Source organism: Choloepus didactylus, chromosome 17 (assembly GCF_015220235.1).
Source record: "Choloepus didactylus isolate mChoDid1 chromosome 17, mChoDid1.pri, whole genome shotgun sequence".
Classification (NCBI taxonomy): domain Eukaryota; kingdom Metazoa; phylum Chordata; class Mammalia; order Pilosa; family Megalonychidae; genus Choloepus; species Choloepus didactylus.
In genome coordinates, this window is record NC_051323.1 from 78,124,494 (window position 1) to 78,137,602 (window position 13,109).

At 44.1% G+C, this 13,109-nt stretch overlaps 1 long non-coding RNA gene and 1 pseudogene across 1 annotated transcript; both read left to right on the forward strand.

Annotated features, from left to right (window-relative positions):
• Nucleotides 1–51: 51 nt before the first annotated feature.
• LOC119512918 lies at nucleotides 52–4,736 on the forward strand. The gene is made up of 2 exons (XR_005212481.1): nucleotides 52–216; nucleotides 4,071–4,736. It is a non-coding gene; the product is annotated as an uncharacterized LOC119512918 (long non-coding RNA).
• A 108-nt stretch (nucleotides 4,737–4,844) lies between these two features.
• Nucleotides 4,845–12,708, forward strand: LOC119512168 (annotated as a pseudogene).
• The last annotated feature ends 401 nt before the right edge of the window (nucleotides 12,709–13,109 follow it).

The following is a 13,109-nucleotide window of genomic DNA, read 5'->3' on the forward strand; positions in this document are numbered from 1 at the left end:
GCATTATTGTGGTATATTTTATTCATGAAAGAACATTTTTATAGTTGTATTATTAATTTATAGTCCAGCATTTACAATAGAGTTCACTGTGTTTTACAGTCCTATAGTTTTTAACCACATTTTCATATATAATTCAGTACTGTTAATTATATTTTGAAACACATGTCTTATAATGAGAAGAATGGACACCACCATTTCACTTAATTGAGCATCCAAGTAAGTGTTCCCTGTCTTCAAAATTGATTGCAAATGTGCCTCTGTCAATGCTGGTTGTGTGCACCAGAGCAAATTAAAGTGTATATTGACCTTACTGGTTCTTTAAAACATGAGAGAGTCAAACATTCCCCATAAATACTTCTTGATGAATAGTAAAATAAAATATCATAGGCTTATGCCTTACATTTTCACTAGCTGCACAATTTGTCTAAATAAGCTTTTTTCTGCTCCATACATGTTTTTAGCACCATCACTTGTAACGCATGTCAGCAGATTCCACTTCAGGTAACTCCTTGAATAAACAGTCACAATTGAGCACCTGGAGGCTCATTAAGAGCCAAGGAAAACCCCTTCTAATCATTTGCCTTGTCTTCTTTTTCTCCATTTTAACCGTTTGCAGGTGTACAGTTCATTGATCTTGTTTTCATTTAGACTGTTGTGCAATTATCACCTCCTCCCATCATCAAAGCTTTTTCATCACACAAAACAGAAACTCTCCTCAATTATCAGTGACTCTCCACCACCAACCCCAAGCCCCTAATAGCCGGTAATCTACTTTCTGTCTCTGTGTAGTTTCTTATTCTACATAATTCATATAAGTGCAACTATGCCATAGTTTTTTCTCTTGCTTTTTTCACTAAGCATAATGTTTTCAAGGTTCATCTATGTTTCATCTTGTACCAGAACGCCATTCCTTTTTTTTTTACAGCTGAATACTATTCCTTTGTAGGTATATACCATTTTGTTTCATTTATCATTTGATGGACATTTTAATTGCTTCCACCTTGGCTATTTAAAATAATGCTAAATGGCTATTTAAAACCTCCATTTTGGCTATTTAAAATAATGCTAATTGACGCTAAGACAATTTGTGTACAAGTTTTTGTTTGTACTTCTTTTCAGTATGCAAGTAGGAGTGGAATTGCTAAATCATATGGTCATTCTATGTTAAACTAATTGAGTTATTGCCTAAGTGGGTTCCAGTTTCTTCACTGTTTTATATTCCCACCAGGAGTGTATGAGGGTTTCTGTTACTTGACATCCTCTCAAGTAACAGAAACTTATTTTCCATTTTTTGAAGAGTGGTAGTTCTTCCTTTTTATTTGTGTTTCTCTAATGTGTAATTAACCAATGCAATAACTGTCTAATTATGTCTAGCAAATTTTCATGTGATTATTTGTCATTGGTTTATCTTTTTTGGAGAAATGTCTATTCAATTGCATTCCTGTTTTTAAATTGGCATATTTGTCTCTGTTGTTTTTGGTAGTACTCTATTCTGGATATTAAACTTTTATCATACATATGATTTACAAGTTATTTTTCCCAATATATTAGGTTTTTTTTTTTTTTTATTTTCTTGAGAAGGTCCTTTTATGCACAAAAGTTTTTTTGTTTTTTGTTTTTTTTTTGGTTTGTTTTTTGTGAAGTCTTGTTCCTTAACTTAGGGGGAAATATTTCAGTCTTTCATCATTGAGGAAGTGTTCTATTCTTAGCTTTCTGAATGGTTTTATCAGAAATGAGTGTGGGAATTAAAAAAAAATTTTTTTCTGAGTCAATTGAGATGATCATGTGGTTTTTGTCCTTCATTCTATTAATGTTGTTATTTTCTTGGTTGATGTTTAAATTTTTTTTCAATTATGGAAAATATACATAACATAAAAATGATTTTAACCATGTTGAGTGGGCAATACTGTGACATTAAGTAAATTGACAATTTTGTGTGACATTGACCACTGTCTATTTCTGGACTATTTTCATCATCCCAAACCAGAACTCATGCCCATTTGGCAATAATTCCTTCTCCTCAAGCACCCTGGTAACTGTTTTCCTGCTTCTTGTCTCCATAAATTTGTTTATTCTATGTATTTCATGTAATAGCAGTCACACAATATTTGGCCTTTTGTGTCTGGCTTATTTTACTCAACTTCATGTCTTCAAGTTTCATCCTTCTTTTAGCATGTGCTAGCACTTTATTCCTTTTCTTATTTCTGAATAATATTCTATTGTATAGATACACCATATTTTTGCTTATCCATTCATGTGTTGATGGACTGTGGGTTAATTCCACCTTTTGGCTATTGTGTACAATGATGTCATGAATACTGGTGTACAAATATCTGTTTCAGTCCCTGCTTTCAATTCCTTGGTGTATATAGGTAGGAGAGGAATTGACAGCTCATATGGCAGTTCTACCTACATTTAACTTCCTGGCTGCATCATTTTACATTCTCACCAACAATGTATGAAGGTTCCTATTTCTCAACATTGTCACCAACACTTGTTATTTTCTGATTTGTTAATAACAGCCATCTAGTGAGTGTCTCATTGTAGTTTTGATTTGAATTTCTCTAATGGCTAATGATGTTGAGCATCTTTTCACATGCTAATTGGTCCTTTGTATGTCTTTTGTTTTTGAAGAAACATCTATTCAAGTCTTGTGCCCATTTTAAAATTTGGATGTTTGTTTTTTTGTTATTTAGTTTTAGAGATTCTATATATATTCTGCATATTGTAGTAATATCAGAGATACTTTTTTAAAATATTTTCTTTCATTTGCTAGGTTTTCTTTTCACTTCATTGGTAATGTCCTTTGATTATCAAAAGTTTTTAATTTTGATGAAGTCCATTATATCTGTATTTTTCTTTAGTTGTTTCTTTGGTGTAAAATATAAAGATCGCTGCTTACTTTAAAGTCCTGAAGATAGTTCTCTACATTTTCTTGTAAGAATTTTATGATATTAGATATTTGGGTCTTTGATGTATTTGGAATTAATTTTTGTATATGATGCAATGTATGGGTCCACATTCATTCTTTTTTTTAAATTCAGTTTTATTGAGATATATTCACAATCATCCATGGTGTACAATCAACTGTTCACGGTACCATCATATAGTTGTGCATACATCATCCCAATCTATTTTTTTAATTAATTACTAGTGATTTATGTTTATTGTTTGCCTCTCTTCATAAAACTTAAGCCCTATGAAGAGAGCAATTTTTGTCTGTTTCATTCACTAACATATCCCAAGTACCTAGAATATAGCTGGCATTCAAGAACATTTGTTAAACAAACAAAACATATCTGGATAGATTTAGAAATAGATTCAGCAAAAGGATGGAAGGCCTGACAGTGGATCACAGAATTCAGACTGGGAAATCAGCCAGGTCCCTCAGTTATTTGTGATTCACTGAGGTGTGTGCTGTGCGATGCCGGTGAACTTGGATCCAAAAAGAGGGATGGCTCCCGTCTGATGTTGTCACTCTCTGCAATCGTGGGGTCCAACTCTTGGGAGAGGAACTGTACAGTCTTGACCTGCAACCCGAAACTCCTTACTTGCTTGTGATTCAGGCAGCAAACAGGTGTGCCCATTCTCCAAAGCTGCTATTCACTCCTCCTTCCAAAAGCAGCATCCTGGTGAGAAGATTCCAGGAATTGTCAGCTTTGGAAGGTAGTGGAAACGATGCTTGTTGAAAGTGGTCAAGGTGATGTTTAGCACCCAGAAACAGCCAGAAACGTCTCAGAGTGGCTCCTTCATCTCATTACCGGTTGTAGCTCAGTTTTAATTCATTTTTTTTTTCAGAGCATTTGTAGGTTTACAGAAAAATCATGCAGAGCACAGTTTCCTTATACCCTCCTCACACATGCAGTTTTCCCCAGTCATTAATATTTTGCATTGTACTATATTTGTTACAATTGATAAACCATATTGTTATAATTATTAGCTAAATCCATGGTTTACATTAGAGTTCACTCTTTGTTTTGCACAGGTCTATGCTTTTTGTTTTGCTTTGTTTATTATTTTATTGTGATGCCATACATGTAACATAAAATTTCCCACTTTGAAATCTACAGAGGTGTTAGTTATATGCACAATGCTGTGCTCCCATCAACACCATCCACCTTGGATCCCCAGCTGGCTGCAGCCCCGGCCGTCTCCTGTCGTCACCTGGCGATGGCGGCCGATCTTGCTGCAGGTATCAGCAGCAGAGCGAGGGGTGACGGCCAAGTGTCCTGGGTGGCCGCTGCCCCCGAGCAGTGTCCGTGCTGCTGCTGCTGCAGATTCTCGCCGTGGGCGCCGCCGCCCGTGCCCGAGGCAGCCGTTTCCCCTCGTTTCCGGGTCTCTCTGGAGCGCCCCGCTGTGCTCAGGGCACCTGGAGCCGGGCAGGAGCGGGTGCGGACGGCGGGAGAGGGCGCGGGGAGCCGCGGCGGACACGGCGGGGGGCGGAGGGGGTCCGGGCATTTTTCTGTCCTATTTTGATTGATTGTGAAGGAAACACAAAAGGTCAAAATTTATTTTTGATAATTAGTAAATTCTTCCTGCAGATGGCTCTCAGTGGAGTTACTGACCTTTCCCTTTATTTTCCTTTTTGATTTAGTGAAATGATTACTAACAGTTTCTATTTTTCTAAAACATGTCCTTACCAAGAGTAAATCTTCCATTTGGCTTGCCTTGATTTTGGTTGGCTTTGCCTTTTTCCTTGCAGCAAGTTTGTAATACAACTAACATAAGGGCTCACACCTGAATCTTCTCGAGGTTTTTTTTTTTTTTTTACAGTGTAAGGAAATCTCCATTTCCAATGAAGTTTTATCTTTTTTACATTAAAAATTATGTATCAATACTAGTAATATATTTTTATTGCTTTATCAATTCTATATTATTAATTTTAGTGATAATAAAAAAAATTAAGCCTATGCTCCCAGGAAATTAGTTTTAAAACTTAAATTTCAATTTATAAATTGTTTTTATGTAGGCAGATATGAGAAGGTAATTAAAAAGAGATTTTCATGCATAAAGTCCATCACATTATCATAAAACCCTGTGGGGGAAGTAGACTAGAAACAAGAGTTGAGGGAGTTAAAGCAACTGAATAAAAGTTCTATTTAATAACAGCTCATTGGTGTATTTTTTCTTTGTTAAAAAAATGATGTTAAGTATCAAAATCCTATGTTATTTATAGTCTTTGGAAACATTTAAAAAAGTTATGTTAATAGATTTATTGTCAATATTTATAGCAAGCCAGAAATGACATCCTTTCCAGGGTTTAAACGTACGATGAAAAATTTTGGATATCAACTGAAAAATGTTTGATGATGAACGTAACTTTGCAAAAATACTTTAGGGGAAAAGAAAGAAAAATGTGACAATGACAGATTTAGATCATGTTTCTGAAAATTCCTCAAATATTAGAATGACTTGGGACATTTGTTAAACATACAGACTCTGGGAAATTCACACCTAGAAAATTCACTTAGTCAGATGCCGGGCCTTCGCTTCCACTCCACACACGAAGAAGTCGGCTCAGGACAAGTTTCAGCTCTTCGTCAGCTGGCTGAGAGCCCGGACTGAGCCCGCAGTGTCGAGAATGTGGCTGCAGCCACCCTCCCCGTTCTTGAGCAATCAGGACAGGTCCGGGGGATGGCAGCTGAGGAAATTAGGGAACTGACTCATCCTGACTCTAACCTACAGAGAAGAGGGCCCTGGGAGGGATTCCAGGGTGAGCAAGGTTATGAGGGGCCTGCCTGCATGGGTTTTCAGGGGCTTCTGGATGTCCTGCAATGTGGAGGGAGGTTGGGAGGTGCAAGCAAAGCCAGGGATCTGGGTCTGTGCTTCTTACTTGTGACTGCTTTTGAGTCACTGAGGCCCTGCTTCTTCAGCTTCGATAAATTAAACGAACTGCCTGTGAATTTTGTTTAAGTGCACAGTATTCTGGGCTGGGCCTGACAGCCTGAATTTCTGACAAGCTCCCAGGTGATCCCATTTGGCTTCCCGCCCCGCCCCGCCTCTCCCCTCCCCGCCCCGCCCCGCCCCACCCCTCCCCTCCCCCATCCCCTCCCCGCCCTTCCCCTCCCCGCCCCGCCCCTCCCCTCCCCCTCCCCTCCCCTCCCCTCCCCCCCCCAGCCACGTCACAAACCCCTCTCGGTTCCCGGGGCGACCCCGTCCCAGATCCCCAAGCTCTCGTGAGATTCGGCCTCGGAAAGGAGAAACCAGCTGCGGTGGGACCGACGCCGACGGTGATAACGGTGTTTCCCTCTCGAACTCCGGGGACTCGGTGAGTTGGTGCCTCATTCTTTCCCTTCAGCTCCTGAGCAACGGGATCGCCCCGGTGAGGGGTGATTTGGACGAGAGCTCCGTAAGTTCAAATCCCAATTCCTCCATTCTCGCGCGGAGTGACTTTCGGCTGCACCCGGGTGACTCTCCTGGGCCTCTGTTTACCGTTTATAAAGTGGGGATATCACGGTGTAGGTTCCTGTGAGGGCAGAATCGGATCATGTGCTCCCCTCGGGTCAGCCCCGGGCTTCTGCTTGGTCAGAGTAGCTGCAGTTATGAGTCGTTGAAGTGCCCCATGTGTGTGGATTGATTGATCACATTAGCTAACGGGGTCACTGCCTGGCCCTCACAGTCTGGCTGTCTTGCCATGCTGGAAGGTGGGGGGCAGAATGGGGGAGGAGGACCAGGGTGCAAATTCACCAAAGGCCTTGTTCCTGGAGGGACAGAGGTGCGTCCTGATGAGAGAACAAAGGACAGTAGCCAGTCACCTGTGATGGGCATAGGGTGTGTCACTCACATTGTCCCCTGTTTCAGCCAGTGAGGACCCAGAGCTCAGAGTGAAGGACAAAGAGGAGGGACACACTGAAAGGGCAGAACTGGGTCTTAGTGTTCAATTACCTCAGCCCTGATAGCAGAGGTTTTCACGAGAGACCATTGCTTTAGAAATGGATGTGTAAAAAACACAATCTTTTTGTTTGCTGAGTATCTTGGTAACTGTACTCTGACTTCAGTGGAAACAGGACACTGAAACCATAAGAAACCTGAGAAACGAAGTCTTGCAAGACTCGAGGCCAGTCCAAGTTGAACCAGAGTGGGCAGAAGACGTCTTCAGGTAAGATGGCCCCCTAAGCTGCCACTCCCTCCGTCCGTGTCCCTGAGGAGACAGGCTGTGTCTGCCTGCCGAGCCCCTGGCGAGGGAAAGAAGAAGCAGGTGCATTTCTCCTGCTACCTCTTAACTGCAGTGTATTAGGGTGTCCATTCCAAAGCCACTGTCATGTTCAGGATGAAAGAGCAGAGGCCATCAGACACCAAAGACTCAACCTTGTGTTTGGGGGGCCAGGCAGGGGATCATGTGTGAGCTCAGGTGGGGTTTGGGCTCACTTCCTTCTGGGCTCGGAGCTCAGTGGGAAAGGAGCTGTTTGCAAAGGAGCAGTGAGAACGCACAGGTTTGTCCTGCAGCTGCATCATGGGGGTGGCCCGGGAGGCCAGGTGGCCCGACTTGGGGGGAGAGAATCAAGTTGGGAACCCTAGGTCTGAGAACGACCCCTTGTGTTAAGTCTTTAGGGCCTGTTTGTGGGCACTGCTGGCACCAGGATACCTAGCTATAACTATCGTTGGCACTGCTGCTTCCAGTGACAATGGCAGTTAAATCTCCTGCTTTCGTCTACACAGAAGATGGTGACTGTCTGTTCCAGAGCCCCAGATGCTGAGGGAGGCTGAGTCAGGGCAGACTGAGGCCAGGACCCTGAGAGGAGGGGAACATGCAGAGAGGGATAGGGTCAGGGTCATGACCCCAGGGAGCCTGGGCAGGAGGGAAGAGAGGATCAGCTCTGGGTGCCCAGAAGTTCCCCTCCTTAGCATCTTTCACCTTTGCAGAATGTGAGGAGGTAAGCAGAGCAGAGCCCAGGCATGGTTGAGACATCCCAGAGCTCTGCCTCCTGCAGCCCCAGCCCCATTATAAAATGGGGATATCACGGTGTAGGTTCCTGTGAGGGCAGAATCGGATCATGTGCTCCCCTGGGGTCCGTCCCGGGCTTCTGCTTGGTCAGAGTAGCTGCAGTTATGAGTCGTTGAAGTGCCCCATGTGTATGGATTGATTGATCGCATTAGCTAACGGGGTAACTGCCTGGCCCTCACAGTCTGGCTGTCTTGCCATGCTGGAAAGTGGGGGGCAGAATGGGGGAGGAGGACCAGGGTGCAAATTCACCAAAGGCCTTGTTCCTGGAGGGACAGAGGTGCGTCCTGATGAGAGAACAAAGGACAGTAGCCAGTCACCTGTGATGGGCATAGGGTGTGTCACTCACATTGTCCCCTGTTTCAGCCAGTGAGGACCCAGAGCTCAGAGTGAAGGACAAAGAGGAGGGACACACTGGGCTCTCTTCTCCTCTCGCTGTCTCACATGTGGGAGTAGCTTCCAGCCCCATCTGTTCTGAGTACTTCCAGGTCCTGCTGATGAGGCCTGCTCAGGGTAAGATCCTTGCTTACTTCTAGCAAGGAGGTGGAGGTGGGGAGGTGTTTCCTCCGAGCCTCACTTACTGGGAGGACAGCTCCTGAGCTGAGGGGCCTTGTATCAGGGAGCACCAGCCTGTCCTGATTCCCCTTTAAGTATTTACTCCCCCTGTCCTCCTGCAGTCCCCTCTGCTGAGCCAGACCTCTGTGAGCCCCCAACTGTGGGGCAACACCACCCACTTGCCAGCTCCGTTCTCATTGTTGACCTTGTCCACAGTGCCGTACAGAGATAGAGAGTGGGATGTCCCCCTTCTGGCACTTCACAAGGCACAGCTGCAACAGGCTGGCATGAGTGCAAGGCTGGGAGGGAGCCCTGGGCCCCGGACCAGTCCCGGGAGCCCTGTTCCCATCGCGCCCTCCCCCAGCATCTCAGTGTGCAGTGACTCCTCATGCAGAGCCTCAGTTACTGTAGCTGGAAGGGAAAGGTCTGTCTAAGCCCACTGTCAGCTTCCCACAACTTGGGGGACGAAGCTGAAATGCTTTGGTTGTTTTTAGGTTCTACCACATAGAGGAACTTTTTTTTACCCCATCTTCATAGTACAGGGTCCTGCCCCTTCCGTCTCAGGCTCACATTCCCCATCTCACACAGAAGCACAAATGAGGAAAGTGGTTGTGAGGAAAAGGATGAAGATGTCCCAGATGAAGTGATGCTGCCAAAACATCACATTAAAAGCACTCTCAGAAATACTGCACAACATTAAAAGGGCAACGGCTAAAATGTTGGAAGCTGATGCAAATTTGGAAAGGAGCATGACAGTTCATCCAAGCAAGGGAAAGATGCGTGCTCCATAACAAAAGTTAAACATCAAATACACAGCAGCAAGCATTACTCTCCATGACGTTTTTGACAAAGAAATAAAACACCTTAATTTTCAGTGTTTTAAATGGCAGTATACTAAACAAATTCTAGTTTTATGATTTTTTTCATTTTTCTGTATATGAACTCTGTTCCTCCCTGAATGAGCACATGATGGCAACATAAAGTAGAAGTGATAATTTGATACACAGAGATATTTTCATTACGGTTCTTGATGGACTTTACTTTTTGGAGCAGTTGTAAGTTTACAGAAAATTATTCAGTAAGTAGAGTTTTCATATACCCCTCCATGCGCACGCGCGTGCGCACACACACACGCACACACGGTTTTCCCTATTTTTCACATTTTGCTTTGATATAAAATGGAGGTTTTTGTTTGTTTGTTTGTTTGTTTTAATTCTGGTTTCTTTGAGGGTGACACACTGTTTCCTTGAAGCTGTTTTCACTCTGGTGCGTTTTGGCCATTTTGACAGACCCAAATAGTCCCCAACAATTAGTCTTCCAGATTTGGGGGTATCCTTTTTGCTGAGTAAATCAATGAGACCCCGACTTTCACCCTAGCTTAATGAGTGATTCAGTCTGCCACTGAATCATATTAGTTAATCTGGATAAGCCAAAGACCCCAGCAATCAGGTTGGAGATTCAGGAATGTAACAATATTGCTTTTCAGTTGGAAGCTAGGAGCCTGAAGAGGGAGGTGTGAACAGAGAGGACTGTGAAAGCTTCCAGGAGCAGAGGAGGGACCTGGGTCCTGTGTGCTGTCATCATCGCTGTGGTCCTCTGTGAGGTCAGAGCAGACAGCTCTGCCAGGTGCCTCGAGCTGGTGAGTCAGAACCTCAGGCTGAGGACACCACCATCTTGCCACCCTCAGCCGGAGTCTCCACAGGGGTGCAGGCCGCGATTGCCCGGTTTTCCTTTCTCTTCTTTGCAGGTGAACAGAGTTCAGGCTGTGCTTTGGCTTATAAATGCAGTTTTGTTTTTACTTCATCCCAAATATTTTGATTTGTGTTTGGACTTATGTCACCTTATGAATGTTTAAAATACTTACTTATTAACCAAGAAGAGATTATGAAATGTATAACAGCTTACTGTTTGGGATTTTATTTACTGACATTTTCAATATTCAGTTTTGCGCCCAGAAATTATATTTCTTGTCATTTATGACTTTGTGATTTTATTAGTTTGGCCTCCTTTAAAAAGCTTAAGAAATTTTCCACAGGATATTTTCAAGAGTGATGCCTTTATTCTGGATGTGAAATATTTATTCTCCTTAACTCCATTCCAAAATGGTGATCCTAATATATGTTAATTAAATAGGCATTGAAATGTACATCTAAAACCTAGTGTCATCATCTCTGATAATCAGGTGCTATGTAATTGTTACACCACTTCTGATTCCTCTTTCCGATTTTTTAAATGAAAAATAATGGCATCCATTTTCTGGCTCTCCCTTAATCCTTCCCAGCCTGGTTATTTGTTGGAACATACAGAGTGTAGGCTATGCTGATCCAAATGATCCTTCCATCCCATTCCCATTGTTTTAGCCCCTTGAGTGATTATCAGAAACTTTTCCTCTAAAGGGTGGGTCCAGATGGAGACTAATCTGGACTAACTTATGACTGGGATAGTGGGATGGGGCCAGTGGTAGTCTTCCTGTCTCCTTGGTGCTTAGTGAGACACTTTACTTTTTGGAGTGCAGAATGTCAGCGGGTTAAACTGAGGACACCACTCCCTGCCCCCATTGCCAGAGCCGTAACTTCAGCCCGGAGTTGGTTCCTCTGTGAATGGAGGGGAAGATGGGTTGTTTGTGTTTGGCCTGTGAAGGACACCTTGTTCCATGGATGTTTCCCTAGAATTCCTTTCAAAGCAGATTCATCAGGATGAGCAGCCAGGCCTCACCCGGGCTTCTGGAACCAGCCAGTCAGAGCCTGCTGAGGGATAAGGCCTTGGCCATCACAGCACTGGAGGAGCTGCCTACGGAGCTCTTCCTGTGACTGTTCAGGGCAGCCTTCACCGGGAGACACTGTGAGGTACTGAAGGCCGTGGTACAGGCCTGGCCCTTCATCTGCCTGCCACTGGGGGCCCTAGTGAGGGGACAGTGAAGCGACGGTGGCTTCACCAGGAGACCTGACATACTGTGCTTGATGGGATTGATGCCCAGAAGGTTCACCCAAGATGAGGGTGATCTAGGTCACCTAGTAGGGCCAGGGGAGTCAGAGCAAAAACAGGTGGGGTCAGGGAGAATCAGGGAGGGCCAAAGGCTGGGCCAGAGACTCTGAGGGTACCATGAGGAAGTTTGGGGAGGCCTGGAGCCATCTCAGGCTCACTTAGGGAAAGGGCTTCTGGAAATGAAAGCAAATTAAAATGCAGGAGTCACAGAAGGAACATGCACTCTCCTTCTCCCAGGGGTACTTAAAGGTTTTCAAAGTGGGGATGTGGAAGAATCCCAGAGAGAAGCAGGAAGAGGAAGAGCTGCTGTCTGGCTGTCTTAGCCTATGTCCTGACCCTATTAGTCTTCTTCTGTGTTGATCTTGAAGTGTCTTAGCCAATCCCCTGTTTGTCTCACAGGAGATGGAAACTATACGTGCTGGATTTAGGGAAGCGTGCTCATCAGGACTTCTGGACTTCTGGAATGTTCGGTCTGGATCTGCAACCTGTGCATTCTCATTGATGGAGCCAGGGGCAAGTAAGAGGTAAACACTGGAGGGTTCCAGGAGGGGAAGAAGAAGCAGCCCTCAGCTCTGCTGGAGGTGCTTCCTGACCTTTGCCTCAGGGAGGGCATCCCTGATTAATTCCTCATCTACCTCATTAAGGTGGTCAAGCAGAGGAAAGATTTACTACAACTGTGATGTAAGAAACTCAAGATTTTTGGCATACCAATCCAAAATATTAGGAAAATCTTGAAGATGGTGCAGCTAGAGTTGATGACCCTGGGATGGTTTGCTCCTCATGTGGGCCAGATGGTCAGCCTGCACAGGCTCCTCCTCTCCCACATCCACGTTTCTTCTGATGTTTCTCCAGCAAAGGACGAGCAGTATGTTGGCCAGTTCACCTCCAGGTTCTTCTGTCTGCAGCATCTCCAGGTGCTACATTTGGACTCTGTTTCTTTTCTGGAAGGCCTCTTGGACCAGGTGGTCAGGAGGAGTGGCAAGGTTTTTCTGCAGACCAAAGCCAGGCCATCTTCATTTCCTTAAACAGCATTCTGTGTTGACTGTGTGCCACCTGCCAGTGATGTAAATTTAGGGGACATGTTCTCCACATGTCTTCAACATTGTGTATAGAGTGGAATAGCTGCTTCAAGGATAGACACTGTTAGGAAACTCTATGATGGGGGATCTTGGCCTAGTGAGGGCAGACTTGAGAATTCTGTTTTAGGAATTGATGTCTAAGTTAAAATGGAAATACCTTAAGAGAAGAGGGCATTGGTGAAGGGGAGAAAGGTCCATCAAATGATGAGGTGTCAGAATATAAGCTCTGCACTTACCAGCTCTGTAAACATGAGCTGCCTCCTCCAATCCTCCCTGTCTGTAACAGGGTTGCTTTGTGCTCCCAATAAGTTATTCAGTGGGAAATACATTATTATTCAGGTTGTGGATGGAGGTGCAAGAGCAGAGAAAATTGTAAAACATTAGTAGTTGCTATGCCCATGAAAAAGGGATGTAGGTGAACCCCCGCAGGCTAGCAAGCCCGGGTGATTTGGCCAGATCTTACCCAGGTTCCCCTTTTATGGATATGGTTATGGTTATGGATACTGATTCGGTTTAGGCTAAGGTTAGGTTAGGGCTGTGATAGATAT